Consider the following 24,029-nt stretch of genomic DNA (forward strand, 5'->3'; position numbering starts at 1 on the left):
CACTGCAGAGTTCCATGCAAGTCTGTACCAGGAGGCCGATGAGTCTGCGACAGAATGCTGAAGGATCCAAGGTGGAAGCTGAAGAGTTTGCACTAGAAGCCAGGAGACTAAGTCCAAGCTGAAGGTGAAGACTGGAGCTCCTCCAAAAGGAATGGAAGTTCCTCTGTCCTTCTTCATCTCCCTTTTATATTGTCTAGGTGATGATCCACCCTAGGATGGCTCCTCTACACCCTAGGGTGTAGAATTACTGAGCCAATTGCTGAGCCAAGTTTAGTTATGCTTCTAAACTTCTCAACTTGACATAATCAATCAACCACTATACTTATTAATCATCTGGGGTCATCAAAGAGCAAGGAATTTATGCTCAATATCAAGTACAAAACCCTAGTTCTCATTTCTACCCCATACAAACTTAAAACTAAAGTTAGTGTCAGATACTGGCAGTCAGAATGTTTATTTTAAAATATTCTCTTTCCTTCTTTTTAAAGAATTCCTTTGACAAAGAAAGAGCAAAAGGAGTTTAGGACACACTGACATAGAGCACATTTAATGACCAGATATTTTAATCCCATAAGAGCATTTATGGTTTAAAAGAGAAAAATTATGTTATCAAAAATGGGATTGAGGGAAGAGAAGGAAAGAAATATTTTTGACTTCACAAGCAGAATGTGCTTCAAAGTTATACTCTAATATTACTGCCAAAAGTTGATAGTTATAAAAGTCATTAGTGTCTCTGTGTGTACTTTTTTAAAATTAATTCATCAAAATGGACAATGTGAACATGTTAAGGATATTAGAGTTTTATAAGCTTGCTTAGTCCCTGTTATGGACTGAAATCCAATCCTATGGAAATGGACCCTTGAGGAGGTACTGTCAGGGCATTGTTTAAGCACAGGGATACATTCTGAAGGTTACACATAAGGAATGCATCATCAATCAGTTTCATCATTGTGCAAACATTATAGAGTACACTTACACCAGCTAAGATGGAGATGACATCATTAGGTAAATATGGTCTTATCAGTTCCCAACTGTATATGCAATCTGCTGTTGGCTGAAATGGCATTATGCCAGGTATAGTTATAATTAGGTCATGAGGATGGAGCGCTCGTGAACGGCACTGATGCCCGTATAAGAAGTAACCAGACAGCTTGCCAACCCCTTTCCACCATGTGAAGATACAAGAACTTGGCTGCCTGAAACCTTAAAAGGCCCTGCACTAGGCCCCAACCACACTGGCACCTTGATCTTGGACTTCCATCCTACAGAACTGTGGGGAATAAATTTCTGTTAAGCCATCCAGTGCACGGTATTCTGTTCTATCAGCCCTAAGACAGCCATTTGTGCTGATGTTTGTTTGAAATATAAAACAAACATTAAAGAGTGTATGTATTTCTCATCTCCCTTCAGAGGCTGCAGAGCATCTGAGCTATGCGATGAAGAGGCATCTCTATTATGACAAGAAAGTGAATTAAAACCTGGTGTGGTGCCACTAGTACAACACTGTCATCATCCAATGACCCAGCAATGTATGCCCTTATAGTCAAGATCTTCAGACATGACTATAAATAAACTTGTTATTAACACACAAAGTAAACCTTGAAATATGGAGTGTTAGTTTAAGACGTCACTTAATATCTTTGCTAAACTCAGGATTTTACACTGCATGTTGATCAAAAACCAACACATACCTGCCGATTTACCTGGTCTCAGAGTACAGAGCCTCATTATTCACCTGTACCTTTGCATCTACCTGTATTCTGGTATTAAAAACACAAGCACAGCAGTCATGGGGTTCTTTGGTCATAAAACAGAACCCGAAAGCAGTTCCTCGTTGCGAGGACAATACTTATCCTATTATCTCCCCACGGCATTGACCAATCCCTTGACCATAAGAGCTGCTTCATAAATGTAAACCTTTTGTAAATAGGGCTGACTGCATAGCTAGGGGTAGATATAAATGGTGAAGAATCTGATAATTTCATTAATATCAATCAATGCTTGACAGCAAAATCATTCACAGATTTTTGGATTTTACCCTTTATCTTTATTCCCCAAAGCTCAACTGGCAGCCCTCTAAAAAGAGAGAAGAGTCATGAGACTGGCCTTGTGTCAAAGGCATCGCAAAGCCCTGACATTTGACATGACCTCAAAGTGCTGGGAAAATTAATTGAGAAGAAATTTCTAAAACATTCTGCATATTCTAACATGTTCGACAAAGCTATGTCCAAAATTATAAACTGAGTTCTCATAGCTGACTTTTAGATATACACAGTGAAGAGACATTTTGTATTTAAGCGTTAACTATTTACTGGAGAGCTGACAAGATCAGAGAAAGGGGACACAGAGAAGACACTATAAAATGTGGACCTGCAGCCTCTGAATGCAAATCAGTTAACTCTGGTTTCAAGCAGCCTCCATGATGGGTCTCTGCGAACTTTCTGGTTCTGAGGCTCTCTGTGCCTGTGTTCGTGAGCATCTTACTTCTCGGAAGAAACCTCATTTCCCAAGGACTCAGACCCGAGCAGGCCTGGTACAGGTTCTCCATGTTACCACTTGGCTTTTACCAGGGCAGGATTTCTCAGCAAACAAATGGTCAAGAAGGCACTTTCCAGCTTGCCAAGGTAGGGCAAGAACAAGGTGAGAGCGATGCTTGTCTCAAAACCTCACAGGATTGGTGTATTACCGAATTGATTTGAGCATAACATGAATTTAGGGGTTTCTTGCAAGTAATTCACCAGGTGAATGCAGAAAGCGGAACACAGGTGAACTAAGCGGTAGAGGAATACACAAGACACACGCACACCTCATCCACTGGTCATCTTGCTTCCGTACACAGGTTAGAAAAGTCACACTTATCCACAGCTCGTGCCACAATGACACTGGTTATCACAATAACCACCAACTGCAATCCTTTTGGAGACCACTTTCACAAGCCAACTTTAGGTGTTTTCAAGGTAAACTGCCATATTTCTCATAATATTTATATACTTCTTAACAATTTACTCGTGTAAATTTTGATGTTTCTATTAAATTATCCTTTTTTATTTAATGTGTCACAGATGATGTTTCTGAGTATTGTGCCCCATCCCCATTTTTCCTATAAAACTTGTAGTTTTTATTACCCAGTGTTCATAACGTAGTGACTTTTTTAAGAAACCATTACATTGTACGACAGCAGAGCTAATTATAATTCAATTATTTGGTGTTAAGAATTTTTAAATTTATCAAGGTAGTGAGTTTGATCCCTGGTACCAAAAAAAAAAGGAATTTTAAAATTTATAAAATGAAGTATGCATGGAAGTTCTTACATCAGCTTCTATTATAATAAATATATATGAAGAATCAAAAATTCTTCTTGGTAGTAAAATCAAGATATTTTTTTCCAAATGTAATCAAGTGCCCAATTTATGGGCATATTCACTATGCTTGATACTTAATATTTAATACACAGACATTCATTTTGGCCTATTAGAGTTATGTCACTTTCTGGGTGACTGGCTATTTAGGAAGCATGACTTTTTTTCCTAAGCACTCAAAAGTATAATAAATAGCTATTTTCCATATTTTTCATGTTTTTAATTCCATGAGCTGCTATTAATTTTGTGAGCTGATACCTATTAAACCTGCAAAATTTAAGAAAGAAGGAAGTCTTCCAAAGTAAACCAAATTACCACATTTGGTGACCAAATTGAAATCACTGCAAAATTCATATCAAATTCACTCAATAGTGTACAATCCTATTTACATGGCATTAATAAGGTTTTTGTCAGTTATTAATATAATTTTGCTCTGAGAAATATCAAAAACTTTTATTGTTTGTTTCTTTCTTTGCTAATAGTTTTTCTTAACACTAGATATAGCTTCAAATTTGTCTTTGAATTACTGTCCCCTGCCACCTCCAACATACATATCCTGGCTCTGGTTTTCAGATAAAAGTCCAGACTCCCTCCATATCACATAATCACAGGTATGAATTTCTTCTTTCCTCAATGTCCTCTCCACTTTCTTTTCTCCAAGAGACCCCACTACCATACATATAAGCTGTATACCAAATGGTATAGCTACTTCTAGCTACTCTGCATTGCTCACTACTGCCCCATGAGGTAGAGGGAGAACGACTGTTACGCTCATCAAAAATCCTGGGGCTGCCTTTAAAGCAGTCAGACACCATCAGGTGGATTGAGAATTGTTCAGCAAAAAGGATGTCTTAGTCCCCCAAATCTGGTGCTTGTAGGTGTCAGAAAACACTCCTGCAAATTACAGGCCCAGAAGGAGCAAGGGCTGGCCACACCAGTGAGACAAACACCTTACCGCTCTTTTCAGGACTGACCTTTGCAATGAGCTGACATAATTTCTATGTGAAAGAAAACTAATATCATCCAGTCTCATCTTCCCCAATAAAAAAATTCTTAATCAGAAGACATCTTTCACTGTGCAATTAAAAACAAAGAACCAAAAAATGTATAACACGGTGATAAATATTGACCAGTGTACATCACACTAAAATGCCCATTCCTGGTAACAGAATGCAAGGAAATAGTCTTTAGAAAGCTAAAAAACAAACAAATAAACAAAGCAGTCATTCTATTTTCCCAGTAGTGAATCCATGTCCCTCCCCATTTGTATTTGTCTGGGTAATTTAAGGGGATTTTACTACATGGTTAAAATAAAATAGGGTTTTTGTGAACAAACTTGGAATAACCATTGGCCCTAACCCACCCAAATGTCTGCCTGAAAAGTGTGCAGCATCCCCTCAAACTGCATTCAACAAAAGCTGCTTGCCAAGACTGTAATCGAGTCTCCAAGGCTCGGAGCCCGAACAAGCTCTCTGAGCTGTAATCCCAGACCTGGGGATAAATAATTGAATGAGGTCTATTTAATGACAATAATACCTGGCCTCATCATTCATTTATCCACCCCTGTGTTGGTAATTAGAATAATAAGGTTTCGTGGGCTTTCAAGAATGCTTTCACAGTTAGTTGAAGGAGAACACTTTGGCCTAACTTACAAAATAGATAATTTACCCCTAACATAGGATCTGACCCTGACAACAGAGAAGAGGTAAGACGTGCTGTGCTGCCTCTGACACGATCTCATCCAGTCTACACATACCCTTTCGGGTTAGGTTAAGTCGACTTTTCTTTCCTCTTGTTTTCAATTTGATAGTATGAGTAAGCAACCAATTTAGTGCTCAGATAAATGAAAGACATTTCAGAACTAGTGTTTAGGACAACCGTAATCAAACGCTGTGTTCTCGAACACTTCCCAGGAAAGGACTCAGAAGAATGCAAGGTCTGATTCTAGGAAGCATTGCCACTTACAGAATAATTGACCAATATTCCAAAGAACTTTGACTTCCTGGAATACTGCTGACTCAGTGAAAAGGAGTTACAGAGGTAGGAAGCTACTTTAATACACGGAGATTGAAAACAATGACCATAGGCCTACTAGAGAATATAATTCCATAACTAGGCTTGAATAATTATTCAGAATCATCCCACAACTGGAATAATAAAATGTTACTTTGAAAGGAGATGCTGATGGCAATATTTATAACTGTTAAGATCTCAGATAAATCATCTATAAAAAGGGAGAGGAAAATACAGCCACTATACAGATGTATAATATACTTTATAGAAAATAGAACATATAATGTGTTTAGTTAACTCCATAGAAAGATAGCAAGAGCACTATAAATAGTAATTATTATTAGCAGTAATAAGGTTGACTTTTGTTCTAACTGCCTCCTGCTTAACATAGCACATAACACAGAAGTGAATTTCAACAATGCTAATTGAGGGAATTAACATTAATAAAACTGAGTGATCACTGAGTTAATGCTCTTGAATGTCAGCACACTGGAATCACACAGTGGAATCACTCTGTGATCTTTTAAAGATCTCAAAGCCTGTATCTCCCCACCCACAAAGCACTTAATTTGCAGTCTCTAGGAATGAAATATAGGTGTCCATATTTTTTAACCTTTTCAAAGGATTCCAGTGTGCAACAAGTCAGAGTCCAAGTTTGGAACTAAAGCAAAATTTTTTAATGTAACTACTAAATTTATAATGTCTTTAAACTGATTAGGCAATTGTTGAAGCAATAGGCTAAAATTTGCTAGATCATGTGCAACTGTTTTGGTGTCCCCTTAGATTGGCAGTACTTACATAATCTGATGCTCGATACTGCTGCTAGTGAATTACTGAGCTTTCATGTCTCTAGCTCACTCTTCATCGCAAGTCTCTAGAAAGTAACTGCCTGACTAACCCTTTGACAACATCAGACAAACTAAGAGGAAGCAAAAGATCTGCAGGCATGGACATTCACCTAACCTCCTAGCTTGTATATCTGGCTTATTTCAGTATACTTCCTTTTTAATACTACCATTTCACAGACCATAAATATATATATATATAAAATCTAAATTTTTTATCAGCTGCAAAATCTTTAATGTGTCCTGTATAAAGAGTTCTTAAGGCAATTTTTTCTGTAGCTCTGTTTACATGCATTGAATTATGTGTTAAAGGCAAACGTTAGTATCGGTGACTAACTAAGGCAAAGCTTAGGCAGTCCAAACTTGTATTAAAATTCTAAGTTACTACCCACATAAATACTTCAGACCCAGGATAACCTCTTTGTTCCTTATGGCTCTAAAACAATGCTAATTTTGATCACTGGCCTAAATGTCAAATAAAAACTCAAACACAGTTTAGTCATACCCTAAAGGTCAATCAAGCATTTCAGAGTAATTTGAGATGAATCTAGGGAGCAACCTTAGAACTGGACTTATATGTTTTTCTAATAAAAAGCAAAATAAAACTTATTAGATCCTCTACATGCTGATTAAGTCTTTTCCTAACTCTGCTCTGTACCTGATTAAGATTCAATTTACAAATTTTTTGAAAGCCTTTTTTAATTTTAGTGTCAAGGGAGAGAAAACTGCACAGATTTCCTTTGGAGCTAAAAGCTTGTACTGAGTTTTAAATTTTGTGAAAGCACTAAGTGGCTTTCCTCTATATAAGGGAACCAAAAATTAAAAGATTATACTGTTATCAGCAGAGACAACTGAGGGTAGTAGAATATGCCACCCCAAAATGTGTCACTTAAATATTACATGGCATATGATGTAAAAATGTGCTAAAAGTGTGCAAAAATATGACATAAATAGTATTACGAGCTGAAGATAATTAAGAAGAAACAGACATAAATTTTCTGTCCTCCCCTTATTTGCCTAAAAGTAGAACACTAGGAAGAGAGAGCACAGAGGAATCTGCATAATCAACTGTACAAACAAGTCCTTATCTTTTAGTTGTCTACAATTTGTCACCCAAACTTCTTCCTTTGTTTTGTCACATCTCTAACAATGAATTGTTTCCCAGTGAAAATGCCATTTAAGCCCAAGTTCTAAGTCCTCCTGTGAGTTATTCTGAATGTTTCCATGTACAAGCACAACACCAATGGTAATAAACTTCTGCTTTTCACTTGTCAATCTTGTTTTTGTTAGTCTAACTTACAAAGCTGCAGCCAATAAAACTAAGATGAGGGAGAATAACTTTTTTCCACCCCTACACACTGTACAACCAAATTACTGAGATGCATTCTTTCTCAGTATGAAGAGTCTGATAACGAAAATTCATAAATATCTTGCTGAATATTATTGTTAAGTTACAAGGCAAAAATTTTTGTTTTACATGCTTTTGTGTTTTATTTTAATAACCCATTTGAACCTTTGACTAACAACACCAGTCCCTGGAGATACAGGTAGCAAGTGGCCATGGAGAAAGAGGCCATATTCTTAAGGCATCTAGGAATTCCCACTGCACTACAAATTTCCACGGTGGTGTGAGAACAGAAATGATATTTGAGGGCCGTGTGCCCTGAAGACCACAAATGAAACTTAAAACTAGAAGCCCACCAGCAGGAAGGTAAGTTCAATCTAAGATCTTCCCTCTACAGCTCTTATGGAATCAGTGGTATTTCTCCCTCCCCTTTAACAATGAGAAAATTATTCTCAAAAGTAGATACACATAGAACTGAAAATATAAAGTGCTCTACATAACTATGAGGAAAACCCATCCCAACTTCAAATGAACGCGCAATTTATCTTATTTCTATCATTCTTTCACTTTCTCTTTCAAAAATATTTAGTATGTTGTAGGTTCTTGGCAATATGTGCAGTGTTTGAAAGAAATAGACATGTAGGCTCCTTTCTGCAGCTTAACTTCTACTAAGAAAAATGAAATATAGGCCCACCAAATAGTTACATAACGGCGCAAGATATCATTGAGGCCAAAAGGCACAGGACCGCAGCGACTGGGGAGTTGTTGAAGACATTGCAAATACTGTAAATGAGACAAGAACTAAGCTGATAGAATCGGGATGACAGAATGTAGGTAGGCAGAAAAAGGCATTCCAGGCGTCGGTTTGTAGGAATTTCTCTAACAAAGGAGATATTTTCACTGTGATTCACACACACATCTACATGCTTAGATATGTTAACATTCCAGTGCTCGACTTTTCACAGAGACAAAATGTGCTAATTTTGCGTGGTCCATGTGCATTCACATTCTAATGAATTCTGAATATTGTGAGACAAGAGTTCTCAGGAAGCTGCCCCTGAGTGAGGAGAGCCATTCTGTTTTGAAAGTGTGGTAAAACGTCTCTTCATAATATATGTGTGTTCATATCACTTAAACATTTCTGAATATTGTGTAATATTTTTTCAAAATGTGCAATGATACTCAGGTTGCTAAGTCTAAAAAATCCTCGAATATTAACATATCTCAGGCTCATATTTTTGGCAATTAATATCCTTCCACTGTCTGGAACTGTGTGTTCTGCCTTTTGATCAATGTGTGGGCAAGAAATTTAAAATTATTTAAAATTGGGGGGGCAGGATATAGCTCAGTGGCACAGCATCTGCCTGGCAAGTGCAAGGCTGTGAGTTCGAATCCTAGTACCATACAAAAACAACAACAACAACAAAAATCATGGCCATTCGATTGGTTGCCACATGATAAGCTTAGATCTAGAGGACAGTAATAAGCACTTGGGAAACAAAATGTAGGTGAGACCATTCACAGAACATACTATGTTCCTGTGTGAGTTTGTCTCACTGACGATTTGGCTTGGAATTTTAACATTTCATAGTGTCCTGCCCGGCCACTTTTCTAACTTATTTTGAAATTTATGCCCATACTTGGGTCAAGAAATACAATGTTTCATAAAATATAAAAAGCTAATTCATCCAAAGAGTCACATATCTTTATGTAAATATCCGGGTGCCTATGTGTATACATACATTATATACAGATACATACATATATATGTATATATGTAAGCTCATGCCTATGTATTGAAAGTGTATAGTCACAACTATATGAAAGAAGTGACTGATAAAATTTTCTAATTTTCATGACTAAAGAAGAAAATCTTAGAGACATTACAGTCAAAATATACCACTATTTCTTTTTCTTGCTTTTACCTAACTTATGCTATTCTAATATAAGTTCTGTAAATATTTGTTTTCAGTATGTGTAATGTCAGAGAAATACAACTCAGCCTGCTAAATGTCAGGTGTCTCAAGTTCATGCCTCCTAAAATCAAAGAATGAATTTTAAAAGACAACAGAGATTAAAAGTACAAAAAATTTATTGAGATATAGCTCCTGAGCGACTGGAGGGGTCCCTAAAGTGGGTTGCCACTGAGGCCCTTTGTCAGGGGTAATTTATATAGCAAAGTCACAATGTGGATACAACATGGGTCAAACTGTAACCAACTCATAGGATTATAAGTACAACTGCTTAGCTAATATTGATCCAATAGAGAAGCAGGTTACACAGCAAGGGTACACGGAAAGAAAAAAGGCATTTTTAGGAAAGGATGGGTCTGGATGTTCTGGCCATGCACTTGGATGACTAATGTGCATCTGGACTTCTTGGACCAGGTGGTGCTAATAATAATATAATTCTAAGTTATTATTTATCCCTCAAAGGCCTGACTGTTGCATCTTTATCTTGGGGGTTGGCCTTCTTCACACTCATATTCACCCATAATTCTGATTTGTTTATTTATTTTTTGCTGACTTCCTTGAGAGCCCAGTCCCTCTCTGACTATACAATAATTTCTATCTAACCTAGCTGCCTATAATAGTCCACCCTCTGAAGCACGATCCTTAACTGTGGTTAAGGGAGAATGGGAAAAGGTTCAATCTAGATGCTTCAAGCTGAGAAGGGTCTGAGTAGAGAAGACTGCGGTAAGGGGCCTTTTCCAGAGAGCTAATCTAAGGGGCCTCAGATGGAAGTCATGCTGCAGCTTAGCAGTTATGAACTCCCTTTACAGGAGGATCTCGGATGATCTAGTGGGTGATCTAGTGGATCCCGGGAAAAGGAATCTGACACTTTTGTCATTGGTTTCATCTGTGTGATCACTTGAAGTCTGGCAGCCTCTAGGTGAGACTAAACAAATCTTTTAAGAGATTAAAGCATGTACAATTAAAGCACAAGCACTAGAATGGAAAGGCAGGTTGGGGGAAAGAGCCATGTCCGGATACAGCTCCTAAGGGACTGCGTGCACATTTCATCACAAATAGCAGGAACACAGGAAAGGGAACGCCAGCTGCTTGTGCCTAGAAAGTGTATCTTTATGAATAACTTTAGCTGGAAGTCACCTGTACGATAAGATTTTTTTTTTAAAGTTTTGTTTCTTTGAAGGCCTGTATACTTGGGAAACACAAATTTACCATGAGGCTAGCAATAATTGGCATCACAGCTATATAGAAATCTACATATTTAATTCTTACTCTTAAGGAAAATTTTAAACTCTTTTAACAGGTTTTAGAATTATATTGTCAATTTATATTGAGAAGAATTGAGAATATCTTTACAGCTCTGAAAGTTTAGGAAACACTTTCAGGGACCACAGACTTACTATTTAATGAGAAGTATATCCTATTTATACAGTAACAAAAATCCTTGTTTAATCAAAGTCAATAGATATAAATCAAGTTCAAATGTCAAATTTAAAGAGTTGTCATTTTTGATCATTTTATATGTTTAAGGTCTCAACATATATTGTTTAAAAGAGAGCACCCATTACTTTGTATATATTAAACTTATGTAGTCTTAATTCTGTGAACTTAACTTTAAAGCTTAGATTCACAGCATAGCTTGTTTTAGATGTATACATACATAAATGCTCGGTATATGTTATGTCATAAACTAAGGTAATAGTTGTTAACCAATTATCGAAAATATTCTGTAGGTTAACATTTAAATACTCTTTGACTCTTCAAGCTCACTTTTTATTTACCAAAAGCCTAATAGATGAGAACACAGAAACTTACTTAGTAAAATATAGAAGCTTTGCCTTTGAATCTAGTTTTGCAAGTTTAACCAAGAGCATCTCAATATTTACAAAAGCATATTGTTTTGGGTATGCAAAGCTTAACCTTTTAATTGTAGCCAAAAGCAATTACTTTAGGTTACATATCATAACACTTAACACTTTCTAAGTTATATATTTATAGACAGTTTAATAAAAATTCTCAAAATTATCTGTTACTAATAAATAAAATGCTAGAGTACAAGTGTGAGAAGTTCCGAGCTATCAAAAATTGTTTGGCGAATAAGGTCTTCCAGCCAGCTGAGAGCACAGAATCAGTGAGTCTTACCATATGTTTCACTGGTAGATCACACTGCAGGAAGCAGAAAACAGTGAAATGCAATTAACATGACAGTGGTCTGTGTGTGTACCTCTGCGGCAGAAGTACGCTTAACATGTGCAAGGTTTTGGGTTCCATCCTCAACTGCCCCCTCCCCAAAACATAATAGCAATCACATGTAACCTGTCTAGAAAAAATTTCTGAATTTTCTTATGCCTAGTGTCATGGTTTGTGTCTAGATGTCCTCCCAAAGCCTCACATCATCATGGAGTGGGCTTCTAGAGTTTTTGATTGATTGATGGTCCAGTGTTGGGATTATGCGTGTGAGGGCTACACCTTCCCTGGGGCAGGTAGTGTGCCTACAGTGTAAGGGAGAGCTCCTCTCTGTTGCTGTTGCTGTTGCTGCTTTTGTTGTTTTCTGTGGCCATGAACTGTTGCCCTCTGCCATGTGCCACTCTGCCTTGGAGCTAGCTGAGTATGGACTGAAACCTCCACAAACTATGAGCTAAATAAACCTTTCCTTCCTTAATTTTGAGTGTCAGGTATTTTGTCTCAGCAATGAGAGAAAAGTAACCAAGACACCTAGTATTTACTATTTATTAATGTATTATACTATAACATAAATCCTCATTTACTTGAAATGTCACAAGGGTTTTTGGTTGTGTGTTTTATGTTTGGTACTGAAGATCAAAATTAGGCCTCATACATTCTAGGGCCAGCTCTCTAACACTGACATATATCCCTAATTTTGCCCCAGCTCTCATCATCTGGGAAGAAGAGGCAGCACTTCAGGTTGATTTAGCCAGGCCATAAGCTTGAGAGTTTGACATAGGCACAAGAGCAATACATGCCTTCAGAACTTTCCAGAGCAGTCACCCTGAGGACCATCTGAGACACCAGCCAAACTACAGTGGAGACAAAAAATATCTCTACCTAACTGTGGTAAAATAGTGCAATGGAGGCAACAAAGACTAATATGTGAAACAAATGAAGGAGGAGAATCCTTGGCAGACAAAAGGACATATGCTACGAATTTCAGAGCTGATTTAGGTAACAACTGAAAATGTTTCCAAAATATGCAAGTTTATGAGAGAAAGATCCAATTCATACATTTGATTCCTGTTAGTATTTTTATGGGATAATTTCAAAAATATCATTTGAAAAGTATTTGTAAAATTAACCACAATAAATCTGCTAAGTACTCAGAACAACATGGGAAATATCAGTTTGCTAAATCCTTGAACAAATGTGCAGGGTGTCTATCAGAAAGACACATTCCAATGCAGTGAGAATAATATGTAAGTGATGTGACAGGTGAACTCTCACATGAAGGCTGAGGGACTTCTGATCTCAGAAACTTGATTTCTCTTGAATAAAATATTTTCCTCTTTGAGGTGAATTTTAGAAGAGATCAGAGGAAGAAGAAAAGCTGGGAGAAAGACTGAACCTCTCTCTGCATACTCATAAATGTAGGAAGAAGTTTTAAAATACAAATGAAACACATTTAACAGGGTGTTAAAATAAAAAAAATTAGGATGAGAGTTATTCATACAGTCTGGACCTTTATCAGAAGTCATGAAATTATAGATTGTCATTCACATATGCGGCTTTAATTCAGGCTTTCATTGTTGATTATAGATTACATCACAAATAATTCTTGAGCCTCTGTTTTCAATTGTTCCAGACTAGTTAGTTCTCTCTAGTATAAATTTAATAAATCAAACAACATTCCTATACCCAAAAAGAGGATGCTGGACCCTATTCATCCTAGCTCACACAAACCACTGATTATTAAACTTTCAGGAATTACATGAGCCCTTCCTTAAACTATTCTTGTATTGCTGGTAGTTTGAAACTGGTCATAGTGGAAATATTTACAATATGGAAATTGACAAATGCTGTAAATCAGGGCTTTTGTCCAGCAAATTCCTGTCTTTAATTCAAGGCTTTAACATCCCAGGAATGTTAATGGTTCTATTGTGTCACGAATGAGGGTCCAACAACAAAATCACCATTAACATTGTCACCCACTCGGGGAAACATTAACTGAATGCTTAGATACATGATGAGAAAATAAAGAGCTATATGACTCCTTTTGTGTCCTAAGGGGCTCAAAATCTATGCTGAAAGAAAGATTCACATACAACTTTTTAAAAATGCAACATAACAAGAGAACCAAATGAATAATAGAGTCTTCTTGAATCTTAACTCTATAGGAGTTGGCAGAGAAAAAGACCTCAGAGGGTGACTGAACCCAGGCCTGCGCGATAGCCTAGGATGTGAAAAGGGAGAGAAGACAAAACAGAAAAGAGAAATGTACCTGACAGGTCTAGAAGAGATGACTAAGCTCATTTGAAAGGAAAACATGGTTTAAGTAAATACTATGACACAACAAAAAAAAGCATGAAGTTTTGGAGCTGGAGAAATCTACCTATTAACATTTGCTCTTGGGCTGGGGATTTAGCTCAGTGGCAAAAGCGCCTGCCTGGCAAGCGCAAGGTCGTGAGTTCGGTTCCTGGTACCGGAGAAAAACTAAAAAACACACATAAATAAACATTTGCTCTTATCTTTATAGTTGTGTGAGACCATTTCACCTCCGCCTATCTGTTCTCCCACCTGTACAATCTGATGACTTTCTGTTTATAATGATCTTATTTGACATAGGGGAAAGAAGCTCCCAACCTTCTTGATGTCCAGTACAAGTTGGTGTTCTCTAAAATTGAAGAATAAATTCTAGGAACAATGGAGTTAAGAGCAGAATCCATTTACTGGGGGGAAAGAAAGCTTCTGTGTAAGCGAGATAGGAGTCCCATGGATTGCTGAGAAGCCTGTTTCTCAAGGGAGTTTTATAGAGTAAATCCACAAAATGAGGCAGGTCCAAGGTGAAAAAACTGTAGTCAACTAATAAGATTACAAATATAATTACTTAGGTAACATTGATCATCCAATGGGAAACCTCAAAGTGGGCATGAGGTGGGACAAAATTATGTTGCACCAATAAGATTACAAGTATAATACCTTAGGTGATATTTACGAAATGGGGATCAAATGGAGAAGCAAGTCATGTAGCATGCATACATGGAATGGAAAAGGGGCTTTTCCTGGAGGGGGTGAGTCAGTGGCTCTTCCAGTCCCCCTGCCCAAGGGGATCCACACCTATTTAGAATATCAGTCACTGTTGTGTGCACTCCTCTATCTTTTGTCTTGAGGTCTGGACCTCAACAAATGCTCCTCCCCCACATTGCAGTGTGTTCTCATCTTCTGCATTAGCTCTTGAGGGCTTATTCCTGTCTGACTGCCTATAATATTTCTACCTAATTTAGCAGTCTACAATATTATGATGAATAAATGAGTTAATCTGTGTGACATGTTTTAACATAAGATCCAATACATGGTAGACACAGAAAATCTTGGAGATGATTTTATCCCTCTCTAAAACATTATGGTCACCATTGTCAATTATAACTTATGAGAAATCAGGCTAGTTTAAGAGCTGCAATTCAGGTTAAGGAGCTCATTGACTTTTTTTTTAATTAATTAAATATAGTGGTACATTTTTAGATACACACAATGATTGCATTCATCATAGGGAATTTGTACCTGTACATGATATATCTTGATTTTTCTTTTCTTCCCATTTCTTTCCCCTCCCTTCAACTCCTCTTCTCCTCTTTATTTACAAAACCTTTGGTTCCATTTTAACGTTTTTCCCATTTTTTCTTTTCCCTTCCTTCCTTTCCCCCTCCCCCCTCCTTAGTTCCCCTTCCCTTTTGAATATTTTTTTACTATTTCACAATGTCCATTATATATTTTGATCCTTATTTACACTTTCACTTTCTCACACTACACAAACAATGCCATATTTACATGTGTTTCCAACTTATTTCACATAAGATTATGGTCTCAAAGTGCATCCATTTACCTAGAAATGTCTCAGCTTTATCCTTCTTTATGCCTGAGTAGTACTCCATCCTATAAAAAACCCCACATCTTCTTTATCCATTCATCAGTTGATGGATATTTGTGCTGTTTCCAATAGTTAGCTATTATAAACTGAGCTGCTATAAACATGGGTGTGCCTACATCACTGTGATTATGATGTTTTTAATTCTTTTAGGAAGATGCCAAAAAGAGGAATAGCTGGATCAAATAGAATATCCAGTTTTAATTTTTTGAGGAATCTCCACACTGATTTCTACCACTCTACACTCCCAACAACAGTGGGGAAGTGTTCTTTTTTTTTTCCCCCAGAGTCCCTCCAGCATTTGTTATTGGTTGATTTCTTGATGATAGCCATTCTTTCTGGGGTGAGATGCAATCACAATGTTGTCTTAATTTGTATCTCTTGAATCACCAGCAATATTGAACATTTTTTCACATATTTACTTACCATTTTCACTCCTTCATCTGAGAAGTGTGCATTCATTTTGTTATGGGCAACTGAGTTAGATAGAAATATAGGCAGTCAGACAGGGCCAGGCCCTCCAAGGTGCCAATATGAAAGATACATATTTGCTGTGGGCCAGACTTCGAGACAAAGGACTAAACAAATGCACCCACATACCTCCCTAGGGATGGACATTAGGGATTGATATTCTAAATAGGTAGCAATCACTTTGAAGAGTCCTTGACCCAAAACCTTACAGGAAAAGCCCCTGTTCTGTATTCATGCCTGCTTGCTACATGCCTTGCTTCCCCATTTGATCCCAATTTAATCAGTTTTACCTCAAGAATTCTTATTGGCTGACCATAGTTTTGTCCATTGTTCACCTACCTTGCAGGTGCCTCACCTCATGATTTTGTTCTATAAAAATCTCTAGAAAAGACAGAGTCTTGGGATAACCCATTTGGGCCCCCTTCTGTCCCTCTCTTGGACAGAAGCTTTCTTTCCCTCAAATATATTCTGCTCTTAACCTCCATTGTTCCTAAAATTCATTCTTCAATTTTAGAGAACACGAAGTCATCCCAGATATCGTTCAGGTTGGGAGTTTTTATTTTCCTGTATCAATTTCAGATGAACATTTTTGGATCGGGTCTTTAAACTTGGAGAGTCTAACTTTTTTTGAGTTACTTGTATGTTGTAGCTATTAGTCTTCTCTCTGTGAAACAGCTGGAAAAATTTTTCCCACACTGTGGGTTGTCTCTTCACTCTGTTAGTAATTTCTTCTTGCTGTACAAAAGCTTTTTAATAAGATGAGATCCCACTTGAGATTCTTTGTAATCTCCCATGTGATTGGGGCTTGCTTTTCATAAGGTCTTTACCTACACCTATGTCTTGAAGAGTTTTCTACCTATTCTCTCTTCCAGCAGATTTAGTGTTTCTCTTTTAACTTTGAACCATTTTGATTTTAATTTACTGCATGGTGAGAGACATGAGCTCCTTGATTTTTAAGCAAAAACTTCTCAACTTTGTTAATTACTGAGAAGACATTAAAGGCTTTGAATATAGAGACAAGGTGTTCAGAAGGGATGCAAATACTATGGTATAGTACAGGAACACTAAGTTCCGTACTCTTGGGTTCTGTAATGTAAATTTCATGAATTATTTGAGATCACTGAACACTGGTGTTGATAGAACTCATAGAAATGCTCAGCATCAATAACAAACAAGTTGTTGATTCATAATATACATCTGAAACTCATAGGATGGATTATTTTCATAGTCCTGTTACTTGTGTTGTAATATATAATCCCACACTTAAATAGGCCCTGCACTTGGTCTAATACTGTGAAACTGCCATCTAAAAAGCAGTAATAGGGGCTGGGGATTTAGCTCAGCGGCAAAGCGCCTGCCTAGCAAGCGCAAGGTCGTGAGTTCGGTTCCCGGTACAGGAGAAAAACCAAAAAAAATAAAAAATAAAAATAAAAAATAAAAAGCAGTAATAATTTAAATTCTTAATTTTTTTGAACAAAGGGACTAATTTATATTTTTTACTAGATTTTGAAAATTATGTGACTGGTCTTATATACAAGATATGTTAAATACAGCTAATAAGTAAACAAATATGTTATCCTATATAGACATAATTGATGTGTTCAAAATAGAGTAGGTAAGTCAGTAAACTGTGGCACATACTAAATAAGGAAAGAAAACAGAAAGTATGATAAACAAATAAGGTTGTTATGATTGGAAAAAGATAGAAAGATAAGTCATGATCCTGTCACTTTGGGATTGCCTCCTGTCTTGCTAACCTTGCCACTCACTGATGTCATCCAGTCAGATTCTATTACTCTCATACATGCTCTACCCAGGAAATGCAAATATAACCCATAGTAGTTCAAAGGTTAACTGACAAGCTACTGCTATGGTCAGGTGCATTTATCCTATGTCATTTCAATAGAATAAGTACCCGTACTTCACCCATGTCTTCTTCATTCCCTTAGAGGAGTGGACCCCTTTAGCACTTCATTCTTTCTGACCACATCATAGGCAGGATGAGCCTGACAGAACCAACGGACATTACCAAAAAACAGAAGACAGAGTTGAGTTCCTATTGCCCAAGATCTTAGTCTATTGACACTCTATACCCAGAATGTTAATATGCCCCATCACTTTCTTCTCACTTCTCACTTCTCACTTTAAATGACCCTAGAAAATTGTTATGGCTTGTATTTAGATGTCCCCCCAAAGCCTGAGGCACTCACAAGTGAGAAGTTTTAAAGGTGGCTGCATTAGAGTATGTGAATGTGGATTAAAGATGTGATACTGGGATTAAAGATGTGGATAATGGAAGCCCCATCCTGAGTATGGATGGTACCAATCAGTCAGATTGCAGCCTGGATGAATACAAAGGGACAGAAAGAAGGCAAGCTTCCTGCTGTTGCTGCTGCTGCTGCCTTCTGCCCACCACACCATAGACTGTTCCCTCTCTGCAATTCCCCTCTGCCATATTGCCCTGCCTTGGAGCCAGTCAGCTATGGACTGAAACCTCTATAAACTATGAGCTAAGATAAACCTTTTTCCCTTAGCCTTTTATGTTGGGTATTTTCTTTCAGCAACAAGAAAGTAACAAAGACAAAAACCACATCACTTGAGCATTTTTTTCAGATCTGTGACCTCTAGGAGAGCTTCCCTATTGTGTCCCCACAGACTGGCATTGGATTGAGGTAACTTTCTATCTGAAATCTTTGAAATCATAGTCCACAACTTGTTACTGTATGACCATAAATAATTACTTATCTTCTCAGACTTTCAATTTCCCTACAAGTAAAGTCAAAATAATAATGCCTACCTTAAAGTAGAATAGAGAGAAGGAAAAGAAATTGTGACTGTAAAATAACAACATGCATTAAATGAATAATGTGTAATAGACATCATTTTAAGTGCTTCATGTTGATTGACTGACTTAATCATCTCATAACTCTGAAGTAGCACTATTTTTGTCCCAACTCAAAGTGAAGAAACTCAACATGTAAAGATTCAGAAACCTGACTACGGCCTACTGCATGATGCTCAGTCTGAATGTCAAAAACTGGATGTCAATGTTACTTTTAAGTGGACAAAATCCAGATGTACTGATTGCCTCTAGGTCCTCCATTGTTCCAATAGCAAAAAATCACTGCATCCCAGATAATGTAATGTAGGGGAACAGAAGGCTTAGGTTCTGCTTGAGTTACTGGTGAAAAAGAACCCCAGCTAGTTGAAGTGTGTGCTGGTGGGTGTTTAAATGGGCTTAAAAGTTCTCTTGTGTAGAATCTCTCATTCCTTCACAATGCCAGATGGAGGAAAGGCCTTTGCAAACTTACTATGCACATCATTATCCCTCATGGAAATCTTAAGCTACAAAGGAGCTAGGGAAGAAGAGGTGAAGACTTGAGCCCAAGAAACCATTTTCTCCAAGGTTTCCCAGAGGACTGCAGCAGAGGAAATCATCCATGTACTGTTCTCACTTTTCCATTTCCCCCAACCAAAAAAAGAAACAAAATTAAATTTAAAAAGCAAATAAAAAAAGTACACTAGGGTGAAGGGAGACTAAGTCTCCCTTAACGACTATCTGACAAACACCCATTGAAGTGTAAACAAAATCCTATGGATAACTTTCTTGGCTTTGTTGAGTACATTATTAATAAATCAGCCAATGGACAACTCCCAGAAACACTAGATCAAGATGCTGCAGAGCTCAGAACTGAAAAGCAGTCAATATAATAACTAAATAAACACCTTTGTTATCAAAATAAGTAAGTTTAACTGATATGTCCCCAAGATTCAATTCCACGAAAAAGCATACTCAGAATATATATTCCCATATCCTAATTCCTGGGTTCATGAAATGTGAACATTCTCCCCTCCCCCAAAAGAAGCACTTTTAAATACCCAGCTAAATGTTGTTGGTTTTTAACCTGTCTTTATTTTACTGCCAGGGAAGTATTCTTTCTTCAGATAGATGCTTTATATGAAAGCACCTTATGTAGAAGAAAAAAAGGGTGGATCTGCTCTGGCTGAAACCGGCTTGTGGCTAAGCAGCCATCTCTCTTAGTTCTGCCTCCCCTGCCCTGAACTGATTTTACCAAATTGGTTGACCTCTAAAGATAGCAGTCTGGAAACCATGGGTCACAGTCTGACCTCTTTGCTTTATTAGTGAATGAACTAAATCTCAAAGAGGTAATATCGAATGTATGTCTTTGACAAAAACTCAGCTTATTAATGTGCAGGCCAAAACCTATTATACTTCTAAAAAGAATGTGGTTCATTATTTAGGCTTAATCATAAGGACTTTTAATCTACTACGCACAATGTTCTGATATGGTTAAAGCTTTAAATTATAGAATGAGTAAGGAGGAGACTAGTTATTTTCCACCCAGGTGTTTTATTTCACTTGTGGTAGCTGCTACCAAGTTAGCGTTGGCACATTCTGAAGGTAGGAAAGATCTAGTCATCCAGCTTCTGAGCAAAACCCATGAACAACTGTAAAACCTAATACACTTGACATTGTCATTATTGAAAAAAAAAAAAAAGAACTGACATTTAGACAAATAGAGATGCACCACTATTTTCCTTTCTCTCATCCCCAAAACATACGTATTATCGCCCATCTAGCAATTATCCACCGAGAAAGATATCCTACTTAATGACATTTTATGTTTCTCAGAGTTGAAGATAGTGACTCTCAATCCTGACACTGAAGTATTGACTTTGGGAGGGAAAAATAAAAACACCATTCCCAGTCTGGGCCAGCCACACCTGCCCCTTTAACATGAGATCTTGTTTGCTAGACTTAAGGCTATTTAAATTAAATCCTACAGCAAAAATCAGTGATTCACAGTGATAGTGGAAAGGAGGTGGCTTCCCTTCATTTCCAAAGAGCCAATTTTGCCTCTTAAAAATGCCTTTTATTTTCTAGAGCTTCTTGACCAGGCGGCAATTGTTTATATTACCCATGTTTTAACCTTAACCCTGAAGATGGTCACATATGTAATGAGAGATATTCTCTAAAACATATGTGGAAAGTCCTTGGATCTCCCACATACACAAAACTATATAAACTGCTATTCCTGAGGCTTCACTCTCTAAAACGTTTGGAAACTCTAACCCCATCAAAAGTCTGTTTTAGAAGTTTCACAGGTTTCTTCAGAGTCCACAGCCACAGGGAAGGAAGTCTTGAAACTCAGACATGAATCCAAAGCTGTGACCAAAACATCCGTCTCACTGATATTTAGCCTCATGTTTTAGATTCCATAGACTCAGCAGACATCAAGATTGGAGGCTAACTGCAGGTCTACCATAATCCTTAAAAACACTCGCTCAGAGTAGATTTCTCTGAAGGGTGGAGAAAAATGTGTCTCACTCCATATGTGAACAATTCTAGGCTAGATGAATCTTCTCTACATTTACCATGAAGTAATGACCACTGCTCTTATAATGTGATTAGAATCTATAGGGGGAAAGCTCATTACAACATTTGAAAACTTTCAAAGGGAGACAAGGCAAGCACTTTAGTTCCAGCAACTTCAACCTATAGTCTGAAACCAAGAAAGTCAGAATAGCCACAGCTGTGCGAACCAGTTGTGCAGAGAGTCAGGAAGCCACAAAACAGGAATCACATTGGGCTATGGAGAATTATCACAAGAATCATCATCTCAGCCTTGCTGAGAAGTGAGCAGAACACTTGTTTCTTCTCTGGGCCTGAGTTTGTGCTCCCATTCTGCACACCAACATTGTATTTTGTCATTCTGAATCACTGTCTTGTTTACATGCCAATTTGCTCCTCAGCTGCCCCAATGGAGGCAGCAAATCTAACTGCCTGCAAGGTCCAGCCAAGTAAGAAAAATAAGTGATACTAACTCTCTAGGAACCATCCTAAGTGAAGAGTGAGTGCCCTATTAGAAGGAGGCAGTTCTTGCTTAGTCCCAGTGATTTTTTTCATGTAAAAATGTGAGACTCAATCTTTCACTTTTCCATAAGAAACTGAACACCTGGAGTTTCAAGTGTACAATTTCTCATATCTAAAAACACTAAACACATTCTCCATTGTTGGTGGGAGTGCAGACTGGGACAGCCACTATGGAAATAAGTGTTGAGATTCTTCAGAAAGCTAGAATTAGTGGTCTCATTCAACCTAGCTATTCCTCTTCTGGGTATTTTCCCAGAAGAATTGAAAACATCATACCATAGCAATGTATGTGCACCCATGTTTATAGCAGCACAATTTGTAATAGCTAAATCTTGGAAACAACCCAGATACCCATCCACTGAGGAATGGATAAAAAAGATGTGGTATTTTTATACAATGGCGTATTATTCCGTGATAAAGAAGGATAAACTTGAAGCTTTTATAGGTAAATGGATGCAACTCAAGACCATACTCGTAAGTGAAATAAATCAGACCCACATGTGTAAACATCATATTGTCTCCCTAGTGTAAGAAACTGAAAGGTAAATAAAATCTGAAAGTTACAATAGATATTGTAAAAGGGAAAGAAACTGTTTAAAAGTAAAGAACAACTAGGATGAGGGAAAGGAGAAAAGAAAGAAAAAAGAAAGGGAAAATTATATATACAAGAGAGCTTAGATTATTGTACTATGAATTTCTATTGGTTTATTGAAAGGAAGAGTTAATGTTTAATTTTTTTAATCAATTTTGCATGCCTTGTCTATATCTGTTTTCATGAGAAGCCACTTTGAAGATATCAATATAGAATACAACCACCATTGTTAATTCCCTACCACTTTGTTTGTAACTCTGTATTGTATGTATTGTGCTTGGGATATGTTGTAAAATGTTGTATGTCTGTTAATGTTTCCCTCCTTTTATCTTCAAAATAAAAAAAAATAAACAAAAAAAAAAATTTTGCATGCCTATGTCTGGTAACCTGAGCAACTCCTTTAAAGATAACAATATGCAATATAACAACCATTGTTGATTTCCTATCATCTTGTTTTGAAATTCTTTATGATTTTTAATTTTTTAAAATTTTTTGTTGTTTATAAATTAAACTTAAAAATTAAAAAATTCTTCAACTTAAAAAATTAAAAAATAAAAGAAAAAAGGTAAGCACAAAAAAATTGTTATCATTAAAAAAGTAAAATAGTTAAAATGCTAAATTTTATAATGCGTATTTTGCCACTTTGAAAAGGAAAAGAAAAAATTGTGAGCTAAACATAAGTAACCTATGTCCTAGATTTAGCCTCCGACTTTTCAACCTCTGTCCTAGAACAAAGTGTCACTCTTTTTTCCTCACCAATTCTTATTCCTCTACACTTCTAAACACTCCTAGTTCTTGGAATCCAGCCAAGCTCCCAGCCTTAAAGCCCACCATGAAACTACCCTGAGGGTACTATTTTGGAAGATCCAAGAGTGGTCTAGCTATGGTTTTTGCCTTTGTCAAGATACTCTCTACTTTAGTTTGTTGAAAACTCAAAATCTGATCATTAATCCAGACTATTATTAACTTGTCACCATTGCACAAGACCCTGGGGTCTGCCTGTGGCTAGATCAGTTCTCACCTCACCTTGCCAGGCCCCAAATCCCTCCATCTCTCCATCACATTAAAGTAACAAAACATCATCAAGTCTATTCTCAGATGAAATAATAATTACAATTGTGTTTCTTAGCCATGCACTAGGTTCTGGCTCCACACTAAGTGTTTCATGAATTATCTTGATGTATGATTCCAATCACCCTATAAACACATTTGATAAGCAACTTGAGGTTTGAGGAACTGCACATCTCATTCACAGCCATTAAATGGATGACCTAAGATTCATACTCTAGTTTGAAGCCGCCATCTAACCCACTGTCCTACATGGGAGATGTAGGCAAGGAGGTAAAAGGATATTTCTACACCTTTACACAGGTAGAAAGGGAGCTACTCTTTGGCATTCTTCCACAATATATGCTTTAAAAGTTCACAGCATTATTACTTT

General features: G+C 37.1%; 1 protein-coding gene across 1 annotated transcript in view; it reads right to left on the reverse strand.

Moving 5' to 3' along the window:
- Positions 1 to 24,029, reverse strand: part of Tmc1 (transmembrane channel-like 1) — a 101,645-nt gene that overhangs the window by 62,973 nt on the left and 14,643 nt on the right. The gene's annotated exons all lie outside the window — the stretch shown is intronic.

Source organism: Chinchilla lanigera, unplaced genomic scaffold (genome assembly GCF_000276665.1).
Source record: "Chinchilla lanigera isolate Chin_1 unplaced genomic scaffold, ChiLan1.0 scaffold00033, whole genome shotgun sequence".
Classification (NCBI taxonomy): domain Eukaryota; kingdom Metazoa; phylum Chordata; class Mammalia; order Rodentia; family Chinchillidae; genus Chinchilla; species Chinchilla lanigera.